The sequence below is a fragment of the Protopterus annectens genome, chromosome 3.part0 (genome assembly GCF_019279795.1).
Source record: "Protopterus annectens isolate FY-2018-M chromosome 3.part0, PAN1.0, whole genome shotgun sequence".
NCBI classification, from domain to species: Eukaryota; Metazoa; Chordata; order Ceratodontiformes; family Protopteridae; genus Protopterus; species Protopterus annectens.
The window spans coordinates 922,521,874-922,549,630 of record NC_056731.1 but is presented as its reverse complement, the minus strand read 5'-3'; the positions used below and the strand labels follow the sequence as shown (position 1 = coordinate 922,549,630).

The window sequence follows — 27,757 nt, the reverse complement described above, 5'->3', positions numbered from 1 at the left end:
TGCAAGGAAAATCCTGCAGGCTCTGGGATTCATGGCATCTTGCATCTTACTAATCCCATGTGCAAAGCTGCATATGAGAAAACTACAATGGTACCTAAAAAACATATGGTCTCAACACAGCCACAGTTTGAAAACAATAATACCACTAATTCCATGTCTGCAAAAGGAATTTCTGTGGTGGGCTCAAGCATGCCAAACAAACACAGGTCTAACATTCAGCAAGCCTCAAGCAAATCAAGTCATCACAACACACGCCTCAGACTACGCCTGGGGGGCGCACATGACAGATCGGTGCATTCAGGGCAAATGGACCCATAAAGAAAAGCACCTTCACATCAATCAAAAAGAAATGCTAGCAGTGATAAATGCTATTACAGCTTTCAAGGACCTTCTACAACCAGGTCGGCTATTGATAAGAACAGACAACACCACAGTTATGTGGTACATAAACAAGCAGGGAGGAACACATTCTTATCCCCTATGCAGACTGGCCATGTCACTTTGGAACATGGCCATGGACTTACAAATGGAACTACAAGCACAGTACAGGCAAGGAAAACACGCTGGCAGACAACCTAAGCAGGAATGACAGATCCACACGAATGGAAGTTGCATCCAAAAGTTTTTACTGAAATAATCCAAGAATGGGGAAGGCCAGACATAGATCTCTTTGCCTCCCACAAAAATCATCAATTGACAAAATCCTGCTCAAGGATCTTCCATCCAAAGGCCTGGAGAGTGGACGCTCTCTTTCAGTTGGACATCAATGACAGTTTATGCCTTCCCACCTCTTCCTCTGCTGCCCAAAGTCCTATTGAAGACCAGAGCAGACAGACCAAAGATGATCCTCATTGCTCCGGACTGGCCAAGGCAACACTGGTACCCACTCCTGAGGAGCCTGACGCATTCCCCACCATGGACCCTGCCTGTAATGCCTCTTCTTCTGACTCAGCACAGCTTCAAAACTCTTCACAGTCAGCTGAAAACACTCAATCTAGCCGTATGGAAGATTCCTTAGCATTGCAGCAGGCCCTGCTCTCCAAGGAGGTGCAGGATGTCATTTTGGAGGCCAGAAGGCCATCAACTAGAAAAGGTTACTCTGCAAAATGGAAACGTTTTTGTGTTTGGAATGAGAAAAAGGGCCAGTGCCCTGGAAAACTGAATTTACCTGAAATACTACAATATTTGGCTGAACTGCTAAGCAGTGGACTTTCGTTCTCCTCCATCAAAATCCATGCCTCAGCCATTTCTGCAGAATACAACACTGATCCACCTTTATTCTCTCACCCTCTATTAAGACAGTTCCTCAGAGGGGCTAAGAATCTAAGACCTCCAAGAAAACAACCAATACCTGCTTGGGATCTTAATTTAATTCTGGAAAAACTGACTTTGCCTCCGTTTGAGCCAGCTGCCTCATCAGATTTACAATATTTGTCCTGGAAAACAGCTTTCCTTCTGGCTATCACTTCAGCTTGTAGAGTTTCAGAACTACAGGCTCTTATGGCTGTCCAGCCTTTTATCACCTTCCATCAGGACAGAGTTTCATTACGTACCTACCCGTCCTTTATGCCTAAAGTGGTATCCAGGGTAGCTTTAAATCAGGCCATACATTTACCTACTTTTTATCCTAATCCTCAAAACAAAGGGGAGAGATTACTGCATTCCTTGGACATCCACAGACAACTGCGTTATTATTTGGACAGAACAAAACCTTTCAGAAAATCAGAACAGCTTTTTGTGGCCTATGCGGTAGGAGCTCAAGGAAAGTCAATATCCAAACAGACAATCTCAAAATGGATAGCCCACTGCATATGCTTTTGCTATTCCTTTCATGGCAAAACTGTACCTACAGGCATTAGAACTCATTCTACCAGGGCCACAGCCACCTCTGCAGCCTTCCTCAGAGGAGTGCCCACCAAGGATATTTTAGAAGCAGCCACTTGGAGTTCTGTGCATACTGTCTCTAAGCACTACAACCTACCATTATACTCCAAATCTAGAGCAGGCTTTGCCACTGCAGTCTTGCAGGGCATTTTGGCTCCTCCTAGCTCCACCTAGTACCTACCACCCCTTTCTTAGCTTTGGGATTCTACCCATCTGTTATGACTGCAGCTGTATGCACGATGAACATAGTACAGTTTTGTACCTACCATAAATGTAGGTGTTCGAGTGCTAATACAGCTGCAGTCCAGGTTTCCCTCCCTCCTTCCCCTCTAGGGGTCTTCTTTTATGGTGTATTTGCTTGCAACTACTGGTCTTTGATTATATTGCATTGCATTATTACATAATTTTGTGTATTGCCTTCTTTCTGGGGGCACCTGACATCTGGGGCAAGATAAACTGAAGAAAATGGCGTCGGCTGGTTCTTTTATACCCCTGTCGCACTGACTTCAGGGAAGAAGCGACGACATCCGACGCCGGACCTAGACTTTGGAATTCGGCCGACCGAGGACCCGCCTGACGGCAGGAGAACCCATCTGTTATGACTGCAGCTGTATTAGCACTCGAACGTCTACATTTATGGTAGGTACAAAACTGTACTTTATAGCAGACAGGCTGAGCAGAGCAATTCTCATGCCTCACAAGTGGTCTCTCAATCAGACTGTGGCGGACAAAATCTTCCACAAATGGGGTCAGCCTTGCTGCGATCTTTTTGTCACCCCCTTCAACAGCAAGTGCGACATTTTCTTTTCTCTCCTCCCTCTTCCCGGACACTTCCCCAGAGACTCTCTAGTTCACGATTGGCCTCAGGGACGTTTTTATGCATTCCCTCCATTTCCCCTGATTCCCAAACTAATACAGAAAGCTACCACATTGGGATGCAAGATGATCCTCATTGCCCCTTACTGGCCTCGACAAATTTGGTTCCCATTCCTGCATCATCACCTTCTGTAGCAGCCCTGGACCCACTTCCAGACCTCCTGATCCATCAATTGGGCGGGCTGCACCAATCTCTTCAGTCTCTCCAGCTCACTGCTTGGTTGCTCCACTTCCGACCTTAGCCAGGCTTCCGAACATCTCCCACTCGGTGCATGAAATCATCTTATCCTCTCATAAGTCTACCACTAGAAAAACTTATGCTAGTAAGTGGAAACGTTTTTCCTTATGGGCAGAGACCAGGAATATAGATCCCTTTTCAGCCCCTGTGCACCATATTTTAGAATTTCTAGGGGAACTTTTTCGAGCTGGATCCTCTTCTGCCACTATTAGAGTTCAGCTAGCTGCAATTTCAAACTTTCATACGGGCCTAGCTGATACAAGCATCATGTCCCATAAGCTTTGTAAAGCCTTTCTTAAAGGGACCACTCTACTCAGGCCCCCGGTAAGAGATCCCCCGCCTCCGTGGGATCTGAATTTAATTTTAGCTTCCCTAATACTGTCCCCCTTTGAACCTGCAGCTTCTTGTTCTTTGAAGTTTCTTTCTTGGAAAACCCTTCTGGTTGCAATTACATTGGCTAGAAGAGTTTCTGAACTGCAGGCTCTTTGTGTTCGTCCTCCTTACCTAGTTTTTCACAATGGATAGAGTTTCTCTTTAGACTAACCCTTCCTTTCTTCCAAAGGTTGCTTCTGATAATAATTTGAATCAGTCCATTGACCTACCAGTGTTTTTTCCAAATTATTCCAACGAAACGGAATACAAATTACATCAGTTGCACGTTCATAGACTATTACGCTTTTACTTGCATAGAACCAAGCAAATCAGAAAATCAGACCAGTTGTTCCTGTCCTATGCTGAGGGTAAACAAGGTATACCGGTGACGAAAGTAACCTTATCTAGGTGGTTGACATCTATGATTACATTTATATATCAGTTAAGGAATAAAGAGCTTCCTGCTAAACCAAAAGGTCACTCCACTAGAGCTCTAGCTACTTCAGTGGCCTTTCTGGCAAGATTGCCAATGGAAACTATTTGTGCGGCAGCTACATGGGCCAATCCTCATACCTTCATTTCACATTATAAGCTGGATGTGGCCTCCAGGAGCAGAGCTGATTTTGGTTCCACTGTTCTGAAGAGTCTGTTCCGATGAGCCACCCAGGATTGAGGTGTTGGGGACGCTGTCCCAATCAGCAAGAATGAAGGCGAGATAGACAACTTAACATTAAGAAGTTATGTACCTACCATAACGTTCCATGTTAGTTGTCTTCTTCTCGCCTTCTTTCTTGCATCCCACCCTCCATCCCCTATCCTAGTAGACCGAGAAGAGTTCCTTATGTTTTTTTTATCACTGGCTGAGTCTTCTCTGGCTATTGCTTCTCACTATCAGCCTCTCCAGTAGGTTCATGCATCCTACTACAGTTTACTGTATTATTATTATTATAATTGTTGTTATTCTGTCTGTAGTTAGGTTTACCAAGCGAGATCTGGGTATCTAGCGCCAGGCATCATGGGATATAGGGGGGGGGGCCTCGAGCCAGTAAGCAGCTCTCGAGCTTTTGAAGATGGCCGAGTCGGAGCCAAGGATCGGCTCCGAACCCAACCAGCAAGAAAGAAAGCGAGAAGAAGACAACTAACATGGAACGTTATGGTAGGTACATAACTTCCTATTATTAGACATGCGATTTACTGGCGGGTTATTTAAATGAAATAGTTTTTCGTTTTATTGATTCTGATGAAGTCCAGGTTATACTCTGACGAAAGTGCTCAATTCTTGTTTTAATAAATTGTATTTGCTGATTACTACTTGGGGAGTGGAGTGTGGTTTCACCAATTTGAGCTACTCGAGCTGGTATTGGAGTATAGTTGTTATCTTGCCATCACCCCCCCCCCCTTTGTCTGGCTGGCCTTTTTATGTGTCTTAGTGGACGTACTCTCATATAAGTTTAATTTCCTGAGAAGTACATGTTTTTAAGTGCCAGTGAACTTTTACACACATACCTGACTGACTGCTGCCGGGAAGTTATCATAGCGAATAATTCTATTTGCAGTTATTTCTCAGTGCCCTTGTCCTGATGTCAAGTTGTGACACTATATTACCATAATCATAGCCAGCCTATCTTGCTGCCAGTGCAGTTTCACGATCTGGTGCCCACCCCAACTCTTAAAAAAAAAAAAAAAAAAAAAATGCAGGGAAATGGTCATCTTTGAGTGGATGACCAAAAAAGAAAGGAAAAAAAATGGAAAGAAAGCAAATAATTGTTTCAGATGAATTAAAGTTGGAACCATAGTAAGTGAAGACCATAACAGAATATAGTTGGGTTCGGGGAGGGAGATGCCAGTAGAAAGTGAGACGATATTCTTCGTAGTCAGTGTTGCAGTACTTAGATTTTTGTGTCTTTTTGCCATGCAGAATTCCATGACCAGGACGGTTTCTAGAGTCTTTGCATCATCCCTAGTCGATGGACAACTAATGTCTGGCCATCAATGTATGAGAGGTGTTTGCTGGCACCATTTTCTGTTGGTTCTTTCTAGCCTTCAGTACAATCACAGTCTGTTAGGTTGACTCATGTTTCTAGAGATCCTTTCTCACCTATCAGTCAGATAAGTACCCCATTGGGGAATTTTCTGTACTAATTTAATGTTCAGAAAGGTAAACAGTTGGTTGAAGTGTGGGAAGCAAATCCTACATATTTTCACTTGTTTTGCGTGGGGCCTCAGCAGAATGTCTCTAACTGTCCTGACTTGCAAAATTCCATTTGAAAACTGTCAGATCTAGGGCCGAGTTACTTGCCAACAGTATGGAGTCCTTTTCTTTAGCTTCCTCGGTGGCATTGCTGTCCACTGCCACCAGAGGGCCTCCGTGGACTCTAGTGTTTGTTAGCTTTGTTCAAAAAAGGAAAAAAAAAATGGAAAGACAAAAAGGCTAAGGACTGTGACGTTTCCAAAAAAGCTCCACTGATCTATGCGAGGTGCTTTGCAGCCTTTTGGTTTGGTGACTCCTAGGCCCAAACTTTTTGGCGTGAACCCACTGGAGGCCAACATGGCTTCCAGACTACTTTCACACATCTGTCTGGTCTGCGATCGTTCTCCAGGTCTTATTTTTCCAATATCTGCTTCATGTCTTCCCAGAGTCTGTCACAACCGAGGTTGCGGTTGGACGACCGTATCCTCCTGTCACCCTTGTAAAACAAACAACCAAACTGAAGCGAATCACTTCATTTGCTTCATCACTATCTCTGACCACTTCTACTCAGACCTTCTTGAAATAGCTCAGGAGTTTGTGGCACCCATGAAATATAGAGAGCCGTCTTACTTATCCACCTCTGAGGCCTCTCCTTCTAAAAGGAGCAGTGAAGTATCTTGAAGATTTCTGTAGCTGTGAGGATGAGGAGGAATTGTCTTACTCTGGACATTCACTGTCTCAAACTTGCCTGACTCAGACTCTGATGATACACTATCTTCTGCCAGAAGGGCCTCAGTGTCATAGAGATGGGGTACTATATTCAGTTCAAGAGAAATGCCACCTATCTTGGGCATTCCAGAACCACTAAAAGAGCAAGAAAGTCTCTTACCACCCATCCTCATAGAGCTACTTCAGCAAGGATCCATTTAGCCTGTCCCTCCAGAACGAAAAGGCCTCTACTCAAGGATTTTTCTAGTCCAAAAAAAAAGAGCATTTGTGGACCTGTCTTGGACTTGTTAAAGATAAACAAGTTCCTCAAAATCCCAAAATTCAAAATACTTATGATGCAGACATTACTGCCTATAATCTTCCAAGATGCTTCTATGGTCACTATAGACTTAAAGGAGGCTTACTTCCATGATGATCTTCGTTTTTCACTGTTGCAGTCATCACATTTGGGTTTTCTGCTTGCAGTAGCCCTCATTTGGCCTGATTATCAAAGTCTTGCTTCCTGCATCGGTTGCTGTCTCATCTTCCGTGACGTCAGGTAGTCAGGGGTGTAAAGCATGCAGCCGACACCATTACATCAGGCTTTCTTGCCGTATGGTGCACGAAGCAGAAGCAGTTCGCAAGTGCTGGTCAGCTGACTCCTGAAATTTTCGTTTTCGAGTTTCAGAACCGAAGTCTTCAACTAAAGCTAAGTACCCTGTTGGGGAAACTTTTCCTTGCTCTAAACCGATGTCAGTAAATGCCAGTAATTCTATTTCTTCTGGAAAGCAAATACCTCACAAAGACTTAAATTCATACTGTATTCCTTGCCTAGGCCCTGACCATGACATACCTCGCTGTCGATTTTGTGCCTTATTTAAGCAGCAAACTATTCATTGTTGGTATATTTACACTTCTAAATATTTTGGTACTTGGTTCAATTATCCAGATATGCCTTCGGTAAGCCATCCGACTACCGACATTCCGAAAAAACGTAAAGATAAAGACAGAGACAGGCCGCCGAGGTCCAAAGCTCGCTTCTCCTAAGCCAGTCGCCAGTTCACTGGTATTCAGTGAGGCGCTTTCGCAGCCCCTGATACCCGTTACTTCAGATTCGCAGGCCTCTACTGAGACTCATTCAGAGTCCGGTATGCCACGAGATGCTTCAACTTGGAACCTGCGGATGATGTCTCTACCTTGGATGTATCTGGAGACACTGTGCAGGCACCGGCTTCTGAGGGTATATTGAGGCCTACTGACTTGCATATTAAACCGACGCCATTTTCTTCAAGGCCTTAAACTCGAACTATGCCTAGAAAACTAATGCCCAGACTGCATGGTCAGGCCTCTATGCCTAAAAAACAGATAAGAATGGCTGAAGACCTTATTACTTCAATCAGGGGAAGCCAAACATCCCCCCCTCTAAGAGACCTATGACTGAATTTGCTTATGATAATTCTGGCCAGGATTCTGAAATGTCTGTTCCCTCTGAGGACCAGGATTTATCCTTATCTACCTATGAGGATTTTGATGCAGAGGACTCTATTCCCTCTGCTCATAACCCCCCCCCCCCCCAGAGGATTTCTCTTGTGGTGAAACCCTGCATACTCTTAGGGAGCACTTTCGCTGGGAAAAGCCAGTATTACTCTGATTCTAAAAAGAGGCTTAGGGATTTCTTACTGCTGCCCCAGCACAGGCCTTTAGCTATCCCTTCTGCACTAGACATTGTTGATGATGCCTTTTCTGAATGTAGTTTGGCCCCTAACTCTTTACCTCCTGCTCCCGGAAAACCTGATAGATATTACAGGGTTCCTGACTCTCGCAAGTTCCTTTTTAAAAATCCTACTGCGAATCCTGAGACCATTTCACAGGGACTCAAGGGCATCAAGGCTACTACTGCCAAAAATCCTATCCCCTCTGATAGAGACTCCAGAGCGCTGGATAGATTGGGGTAAGAAAGTATACACTTCTGCAACTTTGGCACTTAGGGCCTAAAACTGCCAGTTTCTTTTGTTAAAGTAGCAGCAGCATATCATTGGATTGCTTAACCAGAAAATGATGCTGATTCTTGACTGTGTTGAAAATAAAGATTTACAGGATTTAATGCATTCTGCTGAACAGGTTGGAAAGCATACTTTGCAATGTGGTTTTGATTCACTAGAGGCATCTTGCAGGGCTTCTGTCACTGGCTCTGTACTTAGAAGGCATGCTTGGCTCAAGGAGCTGGATGCTCCCTTAAATCAGGACCGCCCGTTTGGCAACAAAGCAGAAGAAGTTCTTAAAAAGATGGAGGAAAAAGCTAAATCTTTGCAAACTGTTAAATATTTTCTACAAGTACAACCTCCAAGAATTGGTCTTTTCCTGCCTCTTCCAAGCCTTCTCAGTCCAAACCCAGAACCAGCAGAACACCCAGGCTTCAGTCCCAGGGTACGCACAGGACTAAACAGTGGGGGGCTCCCACTTCCAAGTCAGGGAGTAGTAAGACTCCACCCTATGTTAAACTGTCTCAGTGACTTAACCTTTAAACTACCAAGCACTTCTCAACTGACTGCTCCTTTAGGGGGAAAGATTGCTCTGCAGGCAAAAAACTGGGAACTCATTATCCAGGACAAATGGGTTTTAAATATAATTTCCCAAGGATACAGACTTTACTTCCACACATTACCGACCCCAAACATTTGGCCAGATCTACCCCCAAATCAGTGGGCAGAGGCTCAATAGCAAGTACTCTCTCTCTCTCTCTCTCGAGCATAAAGCCTATACAGACTGTGCCAGAAGAGGAAAAAGGACAAGGTTTCTACTCAAGACTTTTCCTGGTACCCAGAAAAGACGATTCTTGGCTTCCTATCGTGGACCTTTCTATATTAAACACCTTTTTGGTGATTCCAAAATTCAAGATGTTAACTCTTCGCCAGTTACTTCCTTTGCTAGGCAAAGATGCCTGGCTGGCAACACTGGATTTAAAAGAAGCCTACCTGCACATCCCAATCAGGGAATCCCACAGAAGACACCTACGCTTCAAAGCAGGATACAGGCGCTATCAGTTCTCTTCACTGCCCTTTGGCTTATCTGCTGTGCCCAGAGTATTCACAAAGTGCCTAGTTCCAGTCATTGCATTTTGCAGGCAAAGAAATATTCAAATGCACCCATACCTGGGCGATTGTCTACTTCAGGCAGAAAGCCAGGACATAATTTTGAATCATCTGGCATTTGTACAAAAGGTGCTAACTGGTCTGTGGTACACCATAAACAAAAATAAATCACATCTGGTACCCTGTCAACAAATTATATTCCTTGGAGCAAGCTTGAACACATCTTCCCAGATGGCTTTCCTCATGGCAGAGAAACAAATTCATTTGACAGCTTACTTCAAACTAATGGCCACAAAAACCCTGCTATCTGCAAGGCAAATACAGCAAGCCTTGGGGTTCATGGCCTCCTGCATTCTACTAATTCCATATGCAAGAATGCATATGAGGAAACTACATTGGTATCTAAAAGCCTATGGTGTCAACATTCTCAGGATCTAGAAGCAATGATCCCTATCATACCTTGCCTACAGTTAGAGTTCCCTTGGTGGGCAGAGGCCTGCCACCAAAATAAGAGATTACAATTAACTCTACCCCCTGCCGTCCAAACCCTAACAACAGACGCATCAGACTATACATGGGGGGCTCACCTGGCAGGGAAGTGCATTCAGGGCAAATGGGAACCCAAGTCAAATGCACCTGCATATCAAACAAAAAGAAATGTTAGCTGTACAGAATGCTCTGACAGCCTTCAAGGACCACATTCTTCCTGAACAATTAATGGTAAGGACGGACAACACCACTGTTATGTGGTACATAAGCAGGGGGGGTACCCATTTTTACCCCCTCTGCAGACTAGCCATGGCTCTGTGGAACACACCCTTGAGCTACCAAGTGCATCTACAGGCTCAGTTCCTGCCAGGAAAACTAAGTACACTGGCAGACAAACTCAGCAGAAATTTCATGGACCCACACGAGTGGAAATTGGAACCAAAGATTTTCAACATGTTGATAAACAAATGGGGGAGCCCAGATATAGACCTGTTTGCCTCCCCCCAGAACTACCAGTTGGGCAAATTCTGCACAAGGACTCCCCACAAACAGGCTTGGAAAGTGGATGCTCTGTCCTTGAGCTGGAACAATCTGTCAGTGTATACCTTTCCTCCTCTGCCTCTCCTCTCCAAAGTACTGCTAAAGATCAAGCAGGACAAACAAAGGACGATACTGATTACTCCAGACTGGCCACACCAACACTGGTACCCACTCTTGCACAGTTTGTCACTGCTGGTTCCATGCCACCTGCCTCAGACCCCTTCCCTGCTGTCACAGCAGGAGAGCCAGATTCTGCACCCTCAGCCTCAAACCCTGATCCTGGCAGCCTGGCTAATTTCCTAATCTCTCCATTACCATCCCTCAGTAAACAAGTGTTGGATGTCATTCTGCAAGGAGGCCTAGTACTAGAAAATTTTATGCTGAAAAATGGAAAAGATTTTGTGCCTGGAACCAAACTCAAGGGATGGACACAGCAGTGCCCAATTTACCTCAAATTCTTCAATACTTAACTGAGATGCTTCACAAGGGCCTTTCTTTTTCCTCCATCAAAATTCATGCCTCGGCCATTTCAGCTCATTACAACACAGAACCACCCTTCTTCTCTCATCCACTGCTCAAGCAGTTCCTCAGAGGGGCCAAAAACTTAAGACCACCCAGGAGAGCTCCAACTCTAGCCTGGGATCTTAACTTTGTCTTGGAGAAACTCACTCTTCCTTCTTTCGAGCCAGCTGCTATGGCAGATTTAAAATTCCTTTCCTGGAAAACAGCTTTCCTTTTGGCAATCACTTCAGCAAGAAGGCTATCTTAACTACAGGCTCTTATGGCAGTGGAGCCTTTCATCATATTTCATGCGGACAGGGTATCCCTCAGAACCAGTCCCTCCATGTCCAAGGTGGTATCCACTGTGGCTCTTAATCAGTCCATTTGTTTGCCTACCTTCATTCCTAACCCACAGAACAAAGGGGAATGGATACTGCACTCTTTAGATGTGCACAGACAGTTTAGATTCTACTTGGACAGGACTAAACCTCAAAGGAAATCTGAACAACTGCTGGAGGCATTTGCTGCAGGGACAGATGGGAAAGCTATTTCAAAACCAACCATTTCAAAATGGATAGGCCACTGCATTCATTTCTGCTATAAGCACCATGGAAAAACTATCCCACAGGGCATCAGACCCCATTCAACTAGGGCAGCATCTACCTCTGCAGCTTTTCTCAGGGGCGTCCCTACTAGGGACATCCTAGAAGCTGCTACATGGAGTTCTGTACATACTTTCACCAAGCATTATCATTTGCCAATTTTCTCTAAATCCAGGGCTGGTGTTGCCCCTGCAGTCTTGCAGGGCCTTATAGCTGGTCCGAAATCTATTTAAATTCCTCCTCCCGACCTTGGCTTTGGGAATCTACCCAAGTGCAATGACTGCAAAAGTGAAACACGAAGAACATAGTATAATTGTATACACTTACCATAAATGTAGATGTTCGAGTGTATTCACTGTTGCAGTCCTGGTTACCCTCCCTCTAGACCCCTTTTCTTCCTTTGGCTGTACCTCTACTCTCACTTACTATGCTCTAAAAGCTTTTTGGTGTATTTGCTTTTTTGTTGGAGGTATATCCTTGTATTTATAGATTTAATTGCTTCCCATTAGGGGGGCACCTGACATCTGGGGCAAGAAAAACTGATGTAATGGTGTCAACTACATGTTTTATACCTGTGACGACCTGATGTCATGGAAGAAGGGACAGCAACCGATGCAGGACCCAAGACTTTGTTAATCAGGCCGATTGAGGGCTACTGCAAGTAGATAACCCAAATGTAATGACTGCAACAGTGAATACACTCTAACATCTACATTTATGGTAAGTGTACACAACTGTACTTTATTAGCAGTCTGCCTTGACCATAAAAGACTTTCAACAAAACTTATGCCCAGTGTCGCTTTCGTGTTACACAAGTAAACGAGTCTTCATGAGTTTGGTTTAAGCAGCTTTATTCTGTGCAAACACATTACTGTAAAGCTTGCTTAACTATGACTAATTAACTAACTTGCGTACTACAAACTAACTGTTATACATGCTTACACACTGGCTGCTACTTCAGAATGGCTCTAGAGATTGCACGTGTCTGGAATTTATATGTGCACGCACAGCATGGCATGCTTTTTAAAGATATAGCACACTCATGTTACACTCTGATCTACATCCTCCCTCTTTGAGAAATAGATCATGCAATTTGTCATGAGATGTTTAGCTTGCAGAAATCACACAAAACCTAAAGACATGCATTGTACAATACTAAGTACACGTGTATATGCAATCAAGTCCACATTGCTGTGTATTTTACACTAGGCTTAGAAACTCATCCATGTCGTGTGACATACAATTGAGAATCAGTCTTAGCAACTGGAACAGCTTCTGCAAAATGGTTGACTTGTCGAATGTTCGAATTACTCTCTGGAACAGAATCAGACTTTTAAACACACACTGGTCTGGAAACAATGTCTGACTCAGACTTTGATTTAGAATTTGCATCACAGATACAATGTTGTGATTGCAATGGTGATGATTCTGGTACAGGAGGAAGATGGCTGCAATTCCTCCTATACTCCACATCCTCGGAGCTTACCCAGTAAGATCTCAGCTTGGCATATATGCTTGTTGTCCATCCTATTCAATCAAAGCCCTTCATTGTCCGAATTCGTACCATCTGTCCTTCTCTCAACAAACAAAGTAATCTGCTTGATCTGTCATAACTAGATTTTTGGATATTCCGCTTCTTCCACAATTGAGCCTTGATGGTTTTATTGTTCTTTGAGTTAGGCTTCAACAAACTTGATGAAATAGGTAGCATAGTTCTAGTTTGTCTGGAAAGTAGTCTTTGAGCACGTGAGCCAAGAATGTCGTCACAAGGTATGTTTCTGAGATTAAGTAAGTTCAAGAATACATCAGTATTGTCACACTGACTTTTCAAGTAATTGCTTTAATCTCTGTACTGCACATTTGGCTACAGCATTGGATTGAGGATAGTCAGGACTACTAGTGATATGTACAAAGTCCCATTCTCTTGCAAAATTCTGAAATAACTGGCTAGTAAATTGAGTACCATTGTCAGAATAAAGTTTGTGAGGACTACCATGAACTGAAAAATGTTTGTTTAGTGATAACAGCTGCCGAGGTTAAGTCTGATAGCAGATCAATCTCAAACCAGTTCGAGTAGGAGTCTACCAAAACCAAATGGTGTTGATTATTCCATTCAAATATATCAGTTGCAACAGTAGATCAAGGTATTTCAGGTATTGGATTTAGCTGAAGTGGTTCTCTTTGCAAATGTGCTGTAGTACTATTACATGCTGAACAAGAAGAAAGAAACACCATCAATGTCTTTTAATAATGAAGGCCAAAACACTAGTTCTGTAGCCCTTCTCTTATTGGATAATAAACCTGGGTGGCCACAATGCAAAATCTGAATATGTTCATGCTGTAATGAAGCAGGAACAACAAATTTAGGACCTTTGAAAATAGTGCCATCATCCATCAACAGTTTGTCTGTAGGGAAAAAATGATTGCACCTCAGGTGGTACGCTAGATTGTTTTGATGGCCATCCGACATTGATGTAGTGATTGAGCTGTTTCGATGGCCATCCGACATTGATGTAGTGATTGAGCTTTTGTGAAATTGGATCAGTCATAGTGTGACCTCTCAACTCATGAAGTCTTCTGGTGGAAACATTACACACTGACATTACATCACAGTCAAAATTTTCATCATCAACTTGTTCTGTTGTACTAGGCGATCTGGATAAAGCATCAGCCAGATAAAGCAGTTTACCTTTAGTGTAGACCATTTTGAAATTGTACTTTTGCAATTTGAGCATCATTCTTTGTAATTTCGCCAAAACAGAATGCATAGGCTTCTTTAGAATAGTAACTAGAGGGTGATGATCAGTTTCAATTTGAATAGCTCCACCATAAATGTAGTAGTGAAACTTAGAACATGCAAAAACTATTGCTAGAAGCTCTTTCTCTATTTGGGCATAATGCATTTCAGTTTGAATAAGTGTCCTTGATGCATAGGCTACTGGTCTGCCTTCTTGTAGAATAACTGCACCAAGACCAGTTGTCCTATCCTGCGATGCTTCAAATTTTGGTTTATTCACATCACATTACCTTAACATAGGGGGGGTCGCATTTTTCTGCTAAAGGTCATCAAACCCCTTCTGATGATGTTGTAACCATGACCATACAACATTTTTTCATGTTAGCGCTTTTAACGGTGCTGTCAACTCACTGAAATCTGGTATAAACTTGCCCATATAATTGACAATACCCAGAAAATGTTGTAAACTCGGCACATTATCTGGTGCTGCCATCTCAAAAATAGCCGATGTGAAGTTGTTCAGTCTCGCCGTTCATTCTTACGCATGGGTTCCGAGTTGGCCGCTTTACTAGCTGACGATCTCAGAATAGCTCGAGGCCAGGTCCCTATCCCATGATGCTCTATGTGCTACCTCAGATCTAATTTGCCTTTACAACAGATCAGAGGTCGTTGGAGAGCTTGGGCCAGTTTGTGATATATTTTCCTCTTTTTGCTAATTTTTCTGCATATAGCTGAATAGTATTACAAATTTTTACAGTTATACTGCTTATTGGGCTAGTTAGCCTTTGCTTGCATTTTCTTTATCAAAGTTTGACGAGTTTTTTTCCTTTTCAGAGAGGTTGCTCTTAGGCCATACTTTAGTTATTAATCCCTATCCCGTTTAGTATTACAATTAATAGTGTGTTTAGCTTATTATTAGATGATAGTGTGCTTAGATAGTGGATATTAGAAGTATATATTCTATCTTAGATTTAGAGTTGCAGTGTTTTGTGATTAGCTTGACAGTTGTTCATTGGTCTGACAACTCGGAATTGTTTCTAGTAGTTAAAGTTTGCAGTGTCTGTGTGTGATTGGCTATTCAGTAATCTTTTTCTCCATTGGTATTTACTGTGATGTTGTCCTAGTATGTCTAACCATAAGGAGAAACAAAAATCAGGTTTTAAAAAGTGCCCAAAATGTGGGCAGATTATGTCCATCACGGACACATATGCAAATTCCGTTTATTTCTTGGGGCCTAGAGGATTGCTCTATCTGCCATTTCTTCAGTAGCAGGGTTTTACATGAGAGATGAAGGAACTTGGTGGATAGAGGCTTATTGAAGCCAGATTTACAGGAGTCCTTGGACAAGACTGACCAGACCAGTCATCAAAGGGGTAGAAGTCTTCTAAGGCTTCCTCGGAGCCCAAGTCATCGGCTCCAAGCCTTACTGTGAAGGTGCGGTCATCAGCTCCACAGTCTTTGGAGCCGTGCACTGAGCCAGTTTTTCTGAACCGGTCTCTGGTCTTTGAGCCGGTCCCCGAAACCTTGAGGTCGCCTGTCTTTCGATCGGTCGAGTCTTCGGTTCCCTTGACTCGATGTTCTTCTTGTTTCACTGTTGCAGTCATCAAATTTGGTTACCTGCTTGCAGTAGCCCTCATTCGGCCTGATTATCAAAGTCTTGGGTCCTGCGTTGGTTGCTGTCTCATCTTCCATGATGTCAGGTAGTCAGGGGTATAAAGCATGCAGCCGACGCCATTACATTAGTCTTTCTTGCCGTGCGGTGCCCGAAACAGAAGTAGTTCGCAAGTGCCGGTCGGCCGACTCCTGAAATTTTCGTTTTCGAGTTTCAGAACCGAAGTCTTCAACTAAAGCTAAGTACCCTGTTGGGGAAAGTTTTTCTTGCTCTGAAACTATGTCAGTAAAAGTCAATAATTACATTTCTTGTGGAAAGCAAATACCTCATAAAGATTTTCATTCGTACTGTATTCCTTAACTAGGCCCTGACCACGACGTACCTCGATGTTGGTTTTGTGCCTTATTTAAACAACGAACTATTCGTCGTCTGTATATTTACACTTCTAAATATTTTGGTACTCTGTTCAATTATCCAGATATGTCTTTGGTAAGCCACCAGACTACCAACATTCCGAAAAAACGCAAAGATAAAGACAGAGACAGGCCGCCTAGGTCCAAAGCTACCAATGATGCGTCTCCTAAGCTAGTCGCCAGTTCGCCAGCATTCAGTGAGGTGCTTTCACAGCCCCTGATACCCGCTCCTTCAGATTCACAGGCCTCTACTGAGACCCATTCGGAGTCCGGTATGCTCTGAGATGCTTGAACTGTGGAACCTGCGGATGTCTCTACCTTGGATAGGTCCGGAGCTGCTGTGCAGGCACCGGCTTCTGAGGGTGTATTCAGGCCTTCTGACTTGCATATTAAACCAACCCCATCTTTTTCTTCAAGGCCTGAACCTCGAACTATGCCTAGAAAACCGACACCCAGACTGCATGGTCAGGCCTCTATGCCTAAAAAACAAATAAGAATGGCTGAAGACCTTATTATTTTAATCAGGGGAAGCCAACCTTCCCCCCCCTGAGTCCCAGGACAGAATTTGCTTACGATACTTCTGATTAGGATTCTGAAATTTCGGTCTCCTCTGTTGACCAGAATTTACCCTCTATCTACCTGTGAGGATTCTGATGCAGACAACTCTATTCCCTCTGATCCCCCCCCCCCCCAAGAGGATTTCTCTTTTGGTGAAAACTTGCATACACTTAGGGAGCATTTTCACTGGGAAAGGCAGGATTACTCTGATTCTAAAAAGAGGCTTAGGGATTTCTTACTCCTGTCCCAACACAGACCTTTAGCTATCCCTCCTGTACTAGACATTGTTGATGATGCCTTTTTGGAATCTAGCTTGGCCCCTGACTCTTCACCTCCTGCTTCCAGAAAACCTGATCGATATTACAGGGTTCCTGACTCTCACAAATTCCTTTATAAAAATCCTACTGCGGTTCCTGAGACCATTTCACAGGGACCCAAGGGCATTTAGGCTACTACTGCCAAAAATCCTACCCCCTCTGATAGAGATTGCAGGGCGCTGGATAGATGGGGTAAGAAGGTATACACTTCTGCCAGTTTCATATGTTAAAGTATCAGCAGCATATTACTGGATTGCTTAAACAGAAAATTGTTGATTCCTGACTCTGCTGAAAATAAGGATTTACAAAACAGTGCAAGAAACTTCTCTGTGTGGAAGATTTTCATTCCATATATTTCTAGTTAATCACTGTATATTAATCAGATCAGACAATAGCAGTAGAAGTAGCGAACGTAAACTTGTCAAGTCAAAAAGTAATAATAGAAAATATGTAATTCTACAGCATTACTAAGTATTCGAAAGTAATCCAAGCAAGGCAGGCAGTCTTTCCAGTCGAAAATCCTTTATTAAGTACACAGACAAGCGATCCAAGTAAAACAAAAAATAGAGTAATCATTTCCTCACAAGCTTTCTAAATATATATATATACTTTTTATCAGGCATGGGACAGCTACAAGGTAGGGCAGGACCAGCTCGAATGTCACACTGATGGGGGAAGGGATGTGAATTTAACATGTGTACCAAGATGTACCATTAAAGTACATTAGGGCTATATATTATTATGACAGCTACTAGGTAGGGCAGGACCAGCTCGAATGTCACACTGATGGGGGAAGAGATGTGAATTTAACATGTGTACCAGTAACACTTTGTTTTACAGCACAGTAAACCACTCCCATGCCTGATAAAAACTCACTCTACCTCCTTTTGAGCTAGCTGCAAGTGCAGAGTTAAAATTCCTTTTTTTTTTTGGAAAACAGCCTTCCTTTTAGCAATCATTTCAGAAAGAAGGGTATCTGAATTACAGGCTCTTATGGCAGTGGAGCCTTTCATCATCTTCCATGCGGACAGGGTGTCCCTCAGGACCAATCTCTCCTTCATGCCCAAGGTAGTATCCAGTGTGGCTCTTAATCAGTCCATTTATTTGCCAACCTTCTTTTCTAATCCACAGAACAAAGGGGAACGGATACTGCACTCCTTAGATGTGCACAGACAACTTAGATTTTACTTGGACAGGACTAAACCTCAAAGGAAATCTGAACAACTGCTGGTGGCATTTGCTGCAGGGGCAGAGGGGATGGCTATTTCAAAGCAAACCATTTCTAAATGAATAGGCCATTGCATTCATTTCTGCTATAAGCACCATGGAAAACCTATCCCACAGGGGGTTAGACCACATTGAACCAGGGCTGCATCTACCTCTACAGCATTTCTCAGAGGTGTCCCTACCAGGGATATCCTTGAAGCTGCTACCTGGAGTTCTGCACATACGTTCACGAAGCATTACCATTTGCCAATTTTCTCTAAATCCAGAGCTGGCTTTGCCACTGCAGTCTTTCAGGGCCTTATAGCTGGTCCTAATGCTATCTTAAATTCTTCCTCCCATCCTTAGCTTTCGGAATCTACCCAAATGTGATGACTGCAACAGTGAAACACGAAGAACATAGTACAGTTTGTGTACACTTACCATAAATGTAGATGTTTGAGTGTATTCATTGTTGCAGTCCTGGTTACCCTCCCTCCAGCACCCTGACTTTTTTGGCTCTACTTCTATTGTCCTTTACTATGCTTAAAAGATTTTTGGTGTATTTGCTTTTTTGTTGGAGGTATATCCTTGCATATATGTTTTTAATTGCTTCCCATTAGGGGGCACCTGACATCTGGGGCAAGAAAAACTGATGTAATGGCATCGGCTGCATGCTTTATACCCCTGACTACCTGACGTCACGGAAGATGAGACAGCAACGAAGCAGGACCCAAGACTCTGATAATCATGCCGACAGAGGGCTACTGCAAGCAGATAACCCAAATGTAATGACTGCAACAGTGAATACACTCGAACATCTACATTTATGGTAAGTGTACACAACTGTACTTTCTTTGAGGACCCTCTCTGATGTGGATGTGGACCGGGTGGTGCAGAGGCTTCTAGGGAACCCGGCGCTGGCTATATTATCGGCCTCGACCCAATCAGTTTTGGGGCCTCAGCCCGTCCCACTTGCTGTGACTACTCCTCCTCCAAGCCAAGCAGGTCCTTCGGAGCTGGGGGAGGAGGATCTGATGATTGTGGAGCCTTCGAAGCTGAGGCCTGTTCCAGTGCCATTGGCTCCATCAACCCTGACTTCTACGGTTTCATTGGAAGAGTCTGGGATCCGACACTCTCTGGTTGGTTTCGGGGGGGGGGGGGTCGACCTATGTGTCAGTTCAGACCCTTCCTCTCGGGGCTTCAGCGCAGATGAGCTCAGCTCCATCTTCTGGTTCGGAGCCCTCTGTCTAGGCATCGAGGAAGTTGCAGTCTTCTTCGAAACTGGCGGCTTCCTCTGGTCTGAGTAGTGGTGCCTTCAATGCTATGAGGAGGTGAGGAGGGTTATGTCATCCAAGACACACACTTAGTCAGGTCCTTCCTCCTCCTCCCCTAAAGTGCCACTTTCTGCCTCTACATCGCAGGACCCTGTGAAGCGTCTAGACCCAGAGCCTCAGGTAACCCTAACGGGTGACCCTTGCTCTACTGAGACCTCACCAGAAGCTTCCACTGATGAGGTTCCCTGGACGAGACTTTGTAAGAGGAGGCATTTAGATTCCTTGCAGGAGTCTTTGACATCAGACACTGACTTAGAGGATTCGGAAGGGTCCCCATGGTCCCCCCTCGGAGGATATCTCCTTTGCTGATATCCTGGAAGTTTTTAAGCAGAGGGGTGACTGGCAGTCCGTTAGCCCTTCTGAGGATGAGTTGGTGCTCCTGAATGCCTTTGGGTCTCAACCTTCCACCTCCTGCATGACTCCACCCTTCGAGCTAATGGAATTGGTTGTTCGAAGGGCGTGGGAGTCTCCTGATACTATGGAACCAGTCCCTCTGAGGCCTAACAAGTTTATCACCTCCCCCCAAGATAAGATGTTCCTCACTAAGGGAGTTCCGGTTGATGCCATGGTGGTGGCGGCGGCCACCACGAAGGAGATGTCTGAAACCTCTTCTACTGTCCATCCTCCTAATAAGGATTCCAGGACCATGGACAGATATGGGAAATGCATCTTAAGTTTTGCAACCTTTTCTATGTGATCGCTTAATTACTTGACTCATTTTACCCATCTTCAAAGAGATCACCTTAAAGAGCTCAAGAGATACTCTGAAGGATAGTTCAGATGGAGCTGTCTCTGAGAAGGTGAAAGCCTAGCTTAATACCCTTAATTCCATAGTGAACTCGTCCATGCAGCTCATTTCCTATGCAGCCGATGTTTCGAGTCTTGCAGCGGGTTCAGCGATTGCTCTTCGGAGACAGTCCTGGATGCACATATTACCCCTTTGCGGAAGCCCTCAAGTCTTCCTTTGTCAACACCCCATTCAATGGCTTTTCTCTTTGTGGGCCTAAAGTCAAGGAGACTCTCACTAGATGTAAGCAAGAGGGAAAGACTGTCTGCCGTAAGAGTCCGTTTTTCCACCCCTACCAGACCATACCCCAAAGGGCAGAAAGGTGGAAAAATGTGGCTCTGAACGTCCCAAGAAGCTTTCCAGAACACACGTAGTGAACCCTCCTCCAGGGGCAGAGTAGGTGGTAATAATGGAAGATGCCGCCCCGGCAACAGAGGGGGTCTGCAGAACAAGGGCGACAGGAATCATCGCTCCTGAAAGGAGGCCTGACTGTCCTACTTTGCAGGCAGTCGGGGGTCGCTTGGCTTTGTATCCAGATGCCTGGCTAGGAACTACAACAGATACTTTGGTACAAAGCATCATTACCAGAGGTTACATCATTCCATTCTTAGAAAACCCACCTGTTGGGAAAAAAAATCCCAGATGTTCCACCCATTCTCGGGGATCAAGCAGCCGTAGAAATCCAGGGGCTGCAGGAAGAGTAATCCAGCCAGTCCTAGCAGTCCAGATAGGATCCGTAACTTACTTCAGATTATTTTTGGTTCCAAAGAAGACAGGGGACTGGAGGCCCGTCTTTGATCTCAGCAGACTCAACACATTTGGAAGGAGAAGTTCCGGATGGTCACACTTCAGTCTGTTCTCCCCTTCCTCGGAGTGGGCGATTGGATGTGCTGTATAGATCTCAAGGATGCATACTAACATATCAAAATGGCCAGGCCATTCAGAGATTATCTGCGTTTCCGGCTGGGAGCCAGTCACTACCAATTCCGAGCACTGCCCTTTGGACTCACAACAGCCCCCGCAGTGCTTATCAAATGCATGGCAATAGTTACAGCTCACCTAAGGCATCTAGGATTCTGAGTGTTTCTGTATCTGGACGACTGGCTCCTTACCGCTGCCTCCAGGCATCAATTAATTCTGTCCAGGGATCATACTCTGTCTCTGCTCTCCGTTAGGCATCACTATCAGTTTCGAAAAGTCTGCGTTATTGCCATCACAGCATATCGCCTTTATCGGAGCAGAACTAGACACCACCGCCACAGTAAAATTGACCCTGGACAGAATAACCACTCTCCGAAACCCGGTCTCGGACATTTTGCAGAGAAGAAAAGTACCGGCCCATCAAGTACTGAAACTACTAGCTGCCATGGCAGCTATGCTCATAGCAGATATTCATCGTGTTACACTGCTGCAGTCATTACACTTGGGTTATCCTGCCATCAGGTGGTCCCGCAGTCGGCCAGAGTTCAAAAGTCTTGGTCCGGCGTCGGTTGCTGTCGCCTCCTCCCTGACGTCAGTGCGACAGGGGTATATAAGATGCAGCTGACGCCATTTTCTTCAGTCTTTCTTGCCACGCGGTGCCCGAAGCAGAAGCAGTTCGCAAGTGCCGGTCGGCCAACTCCTGAGATTTTCATTCCGAATCCAGAACCGAAGTCTTCTAAAAAAGCTAAGTACCCAGTTGGGGAAACTTTTTCTTGCCTCAGACCGATGTCAGTAAAGGTTGATAATTGTATTTTTTGTGGGAAGCAAATACCTTATAAGGATTTCCACTCCTACTGTATTCCATGCCTTGGCCCTGACCACAACGTCACTGGTTGTCGGTTTTGTGCTAGGTTTAACAAGTGCACTATTAAACGTCGGTTTTATTTTGCCCAACATTATTTTGGTAGAAAATTCAATTACACCATGCCTTCGGAAATTCCGATGACCGCAATGCATAAAAAGCCCAAGGACAGGCATCCAAGGCCCAAAACTGACGAGGCCTCTTCTAGGCCAGTCGCCGGTTCTCCGGTTTTCAGCGAGGCGCCTACGCAGTCCCTGACTACCGCTTCCACAGAACCACAGACTGCCTCCGACTCCCACGTGGAGCTGGCTGGTCCTTCGGACGCTCTAGGTCTTCAGCTTACCGATCCTAATCCTACAGAGGGAACCGAAGTAGCTGAGCAATCCACAGCTGCAGAGGGTGTTTTCAGACCTGCCCAGTTAACCGTTAAACCCTCTGTTAAGTCTAAACCCCCCTTAAAAGCAAAGAAACAGACACAACTCTCTCCAGGACAGGCTTCCATGCCTAAGAAACAAATGCTTAGAATGGCCGAGGACCTAATCACCCTGATCAGGGGGTCCCATCCCCCTCCAGATAAAAGACCCAGACAGGATGCAGACTATGAATCTTTTGATCAGGTGTCCATTTCCTCAGACTCTTCCTCGGACCTAGGATATTCTTTACCCCCTTATGAGGGTTCTGATGCTGAGGAATCAATTCCATCAGCCTCTCTGCCTGCGGACTAGTCCTTTGGGGAGACCTTACATACAATGAGGGAGCATTTCCATTGGGAAGGCCAGGATTACTCAGAATCCAAGAAAAGGCTCAGAGACTTCCTTTTATTGCCTCAACACAGACCCCTTGCTATCCCGCCAGTTTTAGACATTGTGGATGATGTGTACACTGAATCCAGTTTGAACCCTGACTCCTTACCCCCAGCCCCAGTTAAACCGGATAGATATTAGAGTACCTGACTCTCACAAATTTCTGTACAAAAGCCCTGTAGCTGACCTTGAAACTATTTCTCAGGGACCCAAAGGGATTAAGGCCACATCAGCAAAAAACCCAGTTCCCTCTGACAGAGATTCCAGAGCATTAGACAGATGGGGAAATAAGGTATATACGTCTGCAACTTTAGCAATGAGAGCTTTGAATTGCCAGTTTCACATGCTAAAATGTCAGCAATTTTTAATGTCTCAGTTGAAACAAAAGATGCTTCCAGATTCAGATCCTCCTAACTTAAAAGAAATGCAGGATTTATTGCATGCAGCTGAACAAGTGGGCAAACATACTTTGCATTGTGGGTTTGACTCCTTAGAGGCCTCCTGTAGAGCAGCAGTTACAGGCTCTGTCGTTAGAAGGCATGCTTGGCTAAAAGAACATACGTTACCAGATCATGTTAAGGTCAAACTATTGGATGCACCTTTGCAGCAGGATGTGCTGTTTGGAGTTAAGGCAGAGAAGGTATTAAAGAATGTGGAGGATAAGGCAAAATCTATGCAAACGATGAAAGATTTCTTACAGGTTTAGCCTCCTCGTTTTAGCAGAAATTGGCCAACAAAGTATTGGTCCTTTCCAGTCACAGATAGACATCAAAGGGGCAGATACAGATGTCCAAGAGGTAGAGGTCAGACACAAGGCCCTTACAGGCCTCGACAATGGGACACACCAGGCCAGAAAGAGGGGAAGACAGGCCTCGACCTTATAAAAAACAGCCTCAGTGACTTTCCACTGCAGCTGCCAAACAGCTCTCTCTTGTCAGCCCCCTTAGGAGGAAAACTGTCACTTTTCTATCACAACTGGTATTGCATCACCAAAGACAAATGGGTTCTCATCATTGTATCTCACGGTTACAGGTTCCATTTTCATAGGCTGCCAAGGCTAAAAGGAATGCCAAATCTGCCACCAAATCAATGGGCAGAGGCTCAAAAACAAATTACAGCACTCTGAGAGCTATTCAAAAGGTACCACCACAGGAACAAGGACAAGGATTTTATTCAAGACTCTCTCTGGTTCCCAGAAAGGACAAAGCCTGGAGACCCATTCTGGACCTTTCTACACCAAACACTTATCTGGATGTTCCAAAATTCAAGATGTTGACACTACAGCAGCTTCTTCCCATGCTGGGCAAGAAAGCTTGGCTCATGACTTTGGACTTCAAAAAGGCATACCTGCGTAGTCCCTATCAGACAAAACTGCAGAAGATACCTCAGATTTCTAGCTGGTTCAATGCACTATCAATTCTCTGCACTGCCCTTTGGCTTGTCTACTGCGCCCAGGGTCTTCACAAAGTGCCTGGCACCAGTAATTACATTTTGCTGGCAAAAAGGAATTCATATTTATCCATACCTGGACGATTGCCTGATTCAAGCAGAGAGCAAGGACATTCTACTAAAGCATCTGGCGTACGTAAAAAAGTTAAGTTGCCTGGGGTACACAGTAAACGAAAATAAATCAAAACTAGTGCCCTCACAACAGATAATATTCCTGGGTGCCATCTTGAACACAACGGCCCAGATGGCTTATCTCATGCCAGGCAAGCAAGGACAACTGACTCAATATTTTCAATTAATGGCAACAAAGACCCAACTCCCTGCAAGAAAAATTCTGCAGGCCTTGGGCTACATGGCATCATGCATACTACTAATTCCATATGCCAGACTGCATATGAGGAAACTACAGTGGTACCTAAAGAGCGTATGGTCTCAACACTGTCAAAATTTGGAAACAGTTATACCACTAATTCCCTGCCTACAACAGGAGTTTCGATGGTGGGCATAAGCTTGTCACCTCAACAAGGGACAGCCTTTCAGTCAACCCACAGCCAGGCAGACACTGACAACAGATGCATCGGATTACGCTTGGGGAGCACACATGGCAGGAAAATGTATCCAGGGCGAGTGGCCCACAGAGCAAAGACATCTCCACATCAATCAAAAAGAGATGCTAGCTGTACAAAATGCTATTATAGCTTTCAAGGACCAATTGCACCCAGGACAATTACTATTAAAGACAGACAACACCACAGTTATGTAGTACATAAACAAGCAAGGGGGCACACAGTCCTACCCCCTCTGCAGACAAGCCATGACCTCGTGGAACACAGCTCTCAACTACCAAGTTCATCTGCAAGCACAATACCTGGCAGGAGAGAAAAACACACTGGCAGACGACCTAAGCAGAAACATTATGGACCCACACGAATGGGAACTGAACCCACAAATATTCAGAATGATAACTCAAAAATGGTGGAACCCGGACATAGATCTGTTTGCTTCCCCAAAGAACTACCAATTACAGAAATTCTGCACAAGGAGCTACCATCCACAAGCATGGAAAGTGGATGCCCTCTCATTCAGCTGGAAACAAATACAAGTATACGCTTTCCACCTTTACCTCTTCCAAAGGTACTCCTAAAAGCCAGGCAGGAAGAGCCAAAAATTGTCCTGATTGCACCAGACTGGCCATGCTAGCACTGGTACCCAGTCTTAAAGAACTTAGCACAAGAGCCACCCTGGATTTTGCCACACATCCCACAGTTGCTGACACAACACAACAATCAGATACTACAGCCAGCTAAAGACCTTAAATCTAGCTGCATGGAAAATTCCTTAAGCAAGCAGTGCCTCTCTCCAAAGCTGTTATGGATGTCATTCTGGAGGCCAGAAGGCCTAGCACTAGGAAAGTGTACTCGGATAAATGGAAGAGATTCTGTGCTTGGAACCAAACACACAACCTTGACCCTCTTGTCCCAAACATTCCTCAGATACTACAGTACTTAACTGAGATACCTCACTAAAAGAATCACAGGCCTAAAGCAGATGCCCTACGCTGACCGCCTTAAAAAAACTCCAGCTATACTCTGTCGCATATAGTTTACTCAGAGGCGATCTCTGCTTAACCTACAAGGCCATGTCAAACCCAGAGCTGTTGGACATGCTACACTTAAAGAAATCCCAATCCCTCAGAGCTACACGCTCCAGGGATCTAAACCTTGTCATCACAATAAACAAAACATGCTGGAGGGATAGGTTCCTGACCCAGAGACTCCCCAGACTCTGGAATAGATTGCCCATACATGTCAAGCAGAGTACCTCTTCAAGAGGAACCTTGACGATTGGATGGGAGAAAGGAAATTCACCCCAGGGATCACGTCAGTTGCCCTGCTAGACAGGGGTCCAGGAAAGTAAATAATGTGGGAAGAAATAGCCAGGGAATTGTTATGGCTAGGCTTGTATAGGCCCTAGGGCTGATAGGTTCATAGGTTGGTACTAGGCTAAGATGCTGGACAAGGGCTTCTCTTTTTCATCCATCAAGATCCACGCCTCATCTATCTCTGCTAATTAAAACACAGATCCACCAATTTTTCTAATCCTTTGCTCAGACAATACCTCAGAGGGACTAAAAACATAAGACCGCCCCGTAGAGCACCTACACCAACTTGAGACCTGAACTTTGTTTTGGAAAAATTTACTTTACCTCTTTTTGAGCCAGCTAACACAGCAGAATTAAAGTACATCTCTTGGGAAAACTGCTCTGCTTTTGGCAATAACATCAGCACGAAGAGTATCAGAATTACAGGTGCTAATGGCAGTGGAACCTTTCCTCATCTTCCACCAGGATAGGGTGTCTTTAAGAACTAACCATACATTTATGCCAAAGATTGCATCAAGTGTGGCTCTAAACCAAACTATTCACTTGCCAACTTCTTATCCAAAACCACAGAACAAAGGGGAGAGACTACTACATTCTTTGGACAGTCACAGACAGTTACACTTCTACTTGGACAAAACCAAAGCTTTCAGAAAATCTGAGCAATTATTGGTAGCATACGCTGCAGGAGCACAGGGAAAAGCCATTTCAAAGCAGACGATTTCAAAATGGATAGGACACTGTATACATTTCTGCTATACCCACCATGGGAAACCTGTACATAGCAGCATTAGGTCTCACTCCACCAGGGCAACAGCCACTTCAACTGCCTACCTCAGAGGAGTACCTACCAAGGATATTTTGGAAGCAGCAACATGGAGTTCTGTGCATACCTTCACCAAACATCATCATTTGCCTTTATACTCCAAATCCAGAGCTGGCTTCGCCACTGCTGTACTGCAGAGCCTTATAGCCACCCCTAATGCCTTATAGATCCAGCTTCCCTACCTCAGCTTTGGGATTCCACCCAAGTGTAATGACTGCAGCAGTGTAACACGATGAACATAGTACAGTTTTGTACCTACCATAAATGTAGATGTCAGAGTGTAAACACTGCTGCAGTCCATGTTACCCTCCCTCCTTCCCCTCTTACTTTCTGATACATACCTAGGGCATCTACCCTTTATTACCTATGGGAAGTATTTGCTGGTAATTAAAAATGGTTGTTTGCTTTTCTTTTGTATTTTTTACTAGCAATTTGAATTGCCTACCTATTTGGGGGAACCTGACATCTGGGGCAAGAAAAACTGAAGAAAATGGCATCGGCTGCATCTTATATACCCCTGTCGCATTGACGTCAGGGAGGAGATGACAGCAACTGACTCT

The 27,757-nt window shown here is 44.5% G+C and overlaps 1 protein-coding gene across 1 annotated transcript in view; it reads left to right on the top strand.

The window, feature by feature from the left end:
• ROCK1 (Rho associated coiled-coil containing protein kinase 1) overlaps window positions 1-27,757 on the top strand; it is a 4,526,103-nt gene that overhangs the window by 914,319 nt on the left and 3,584,027 nt on the right. The gene's annotated exons all lie outside the window — the stretch shown is intronic.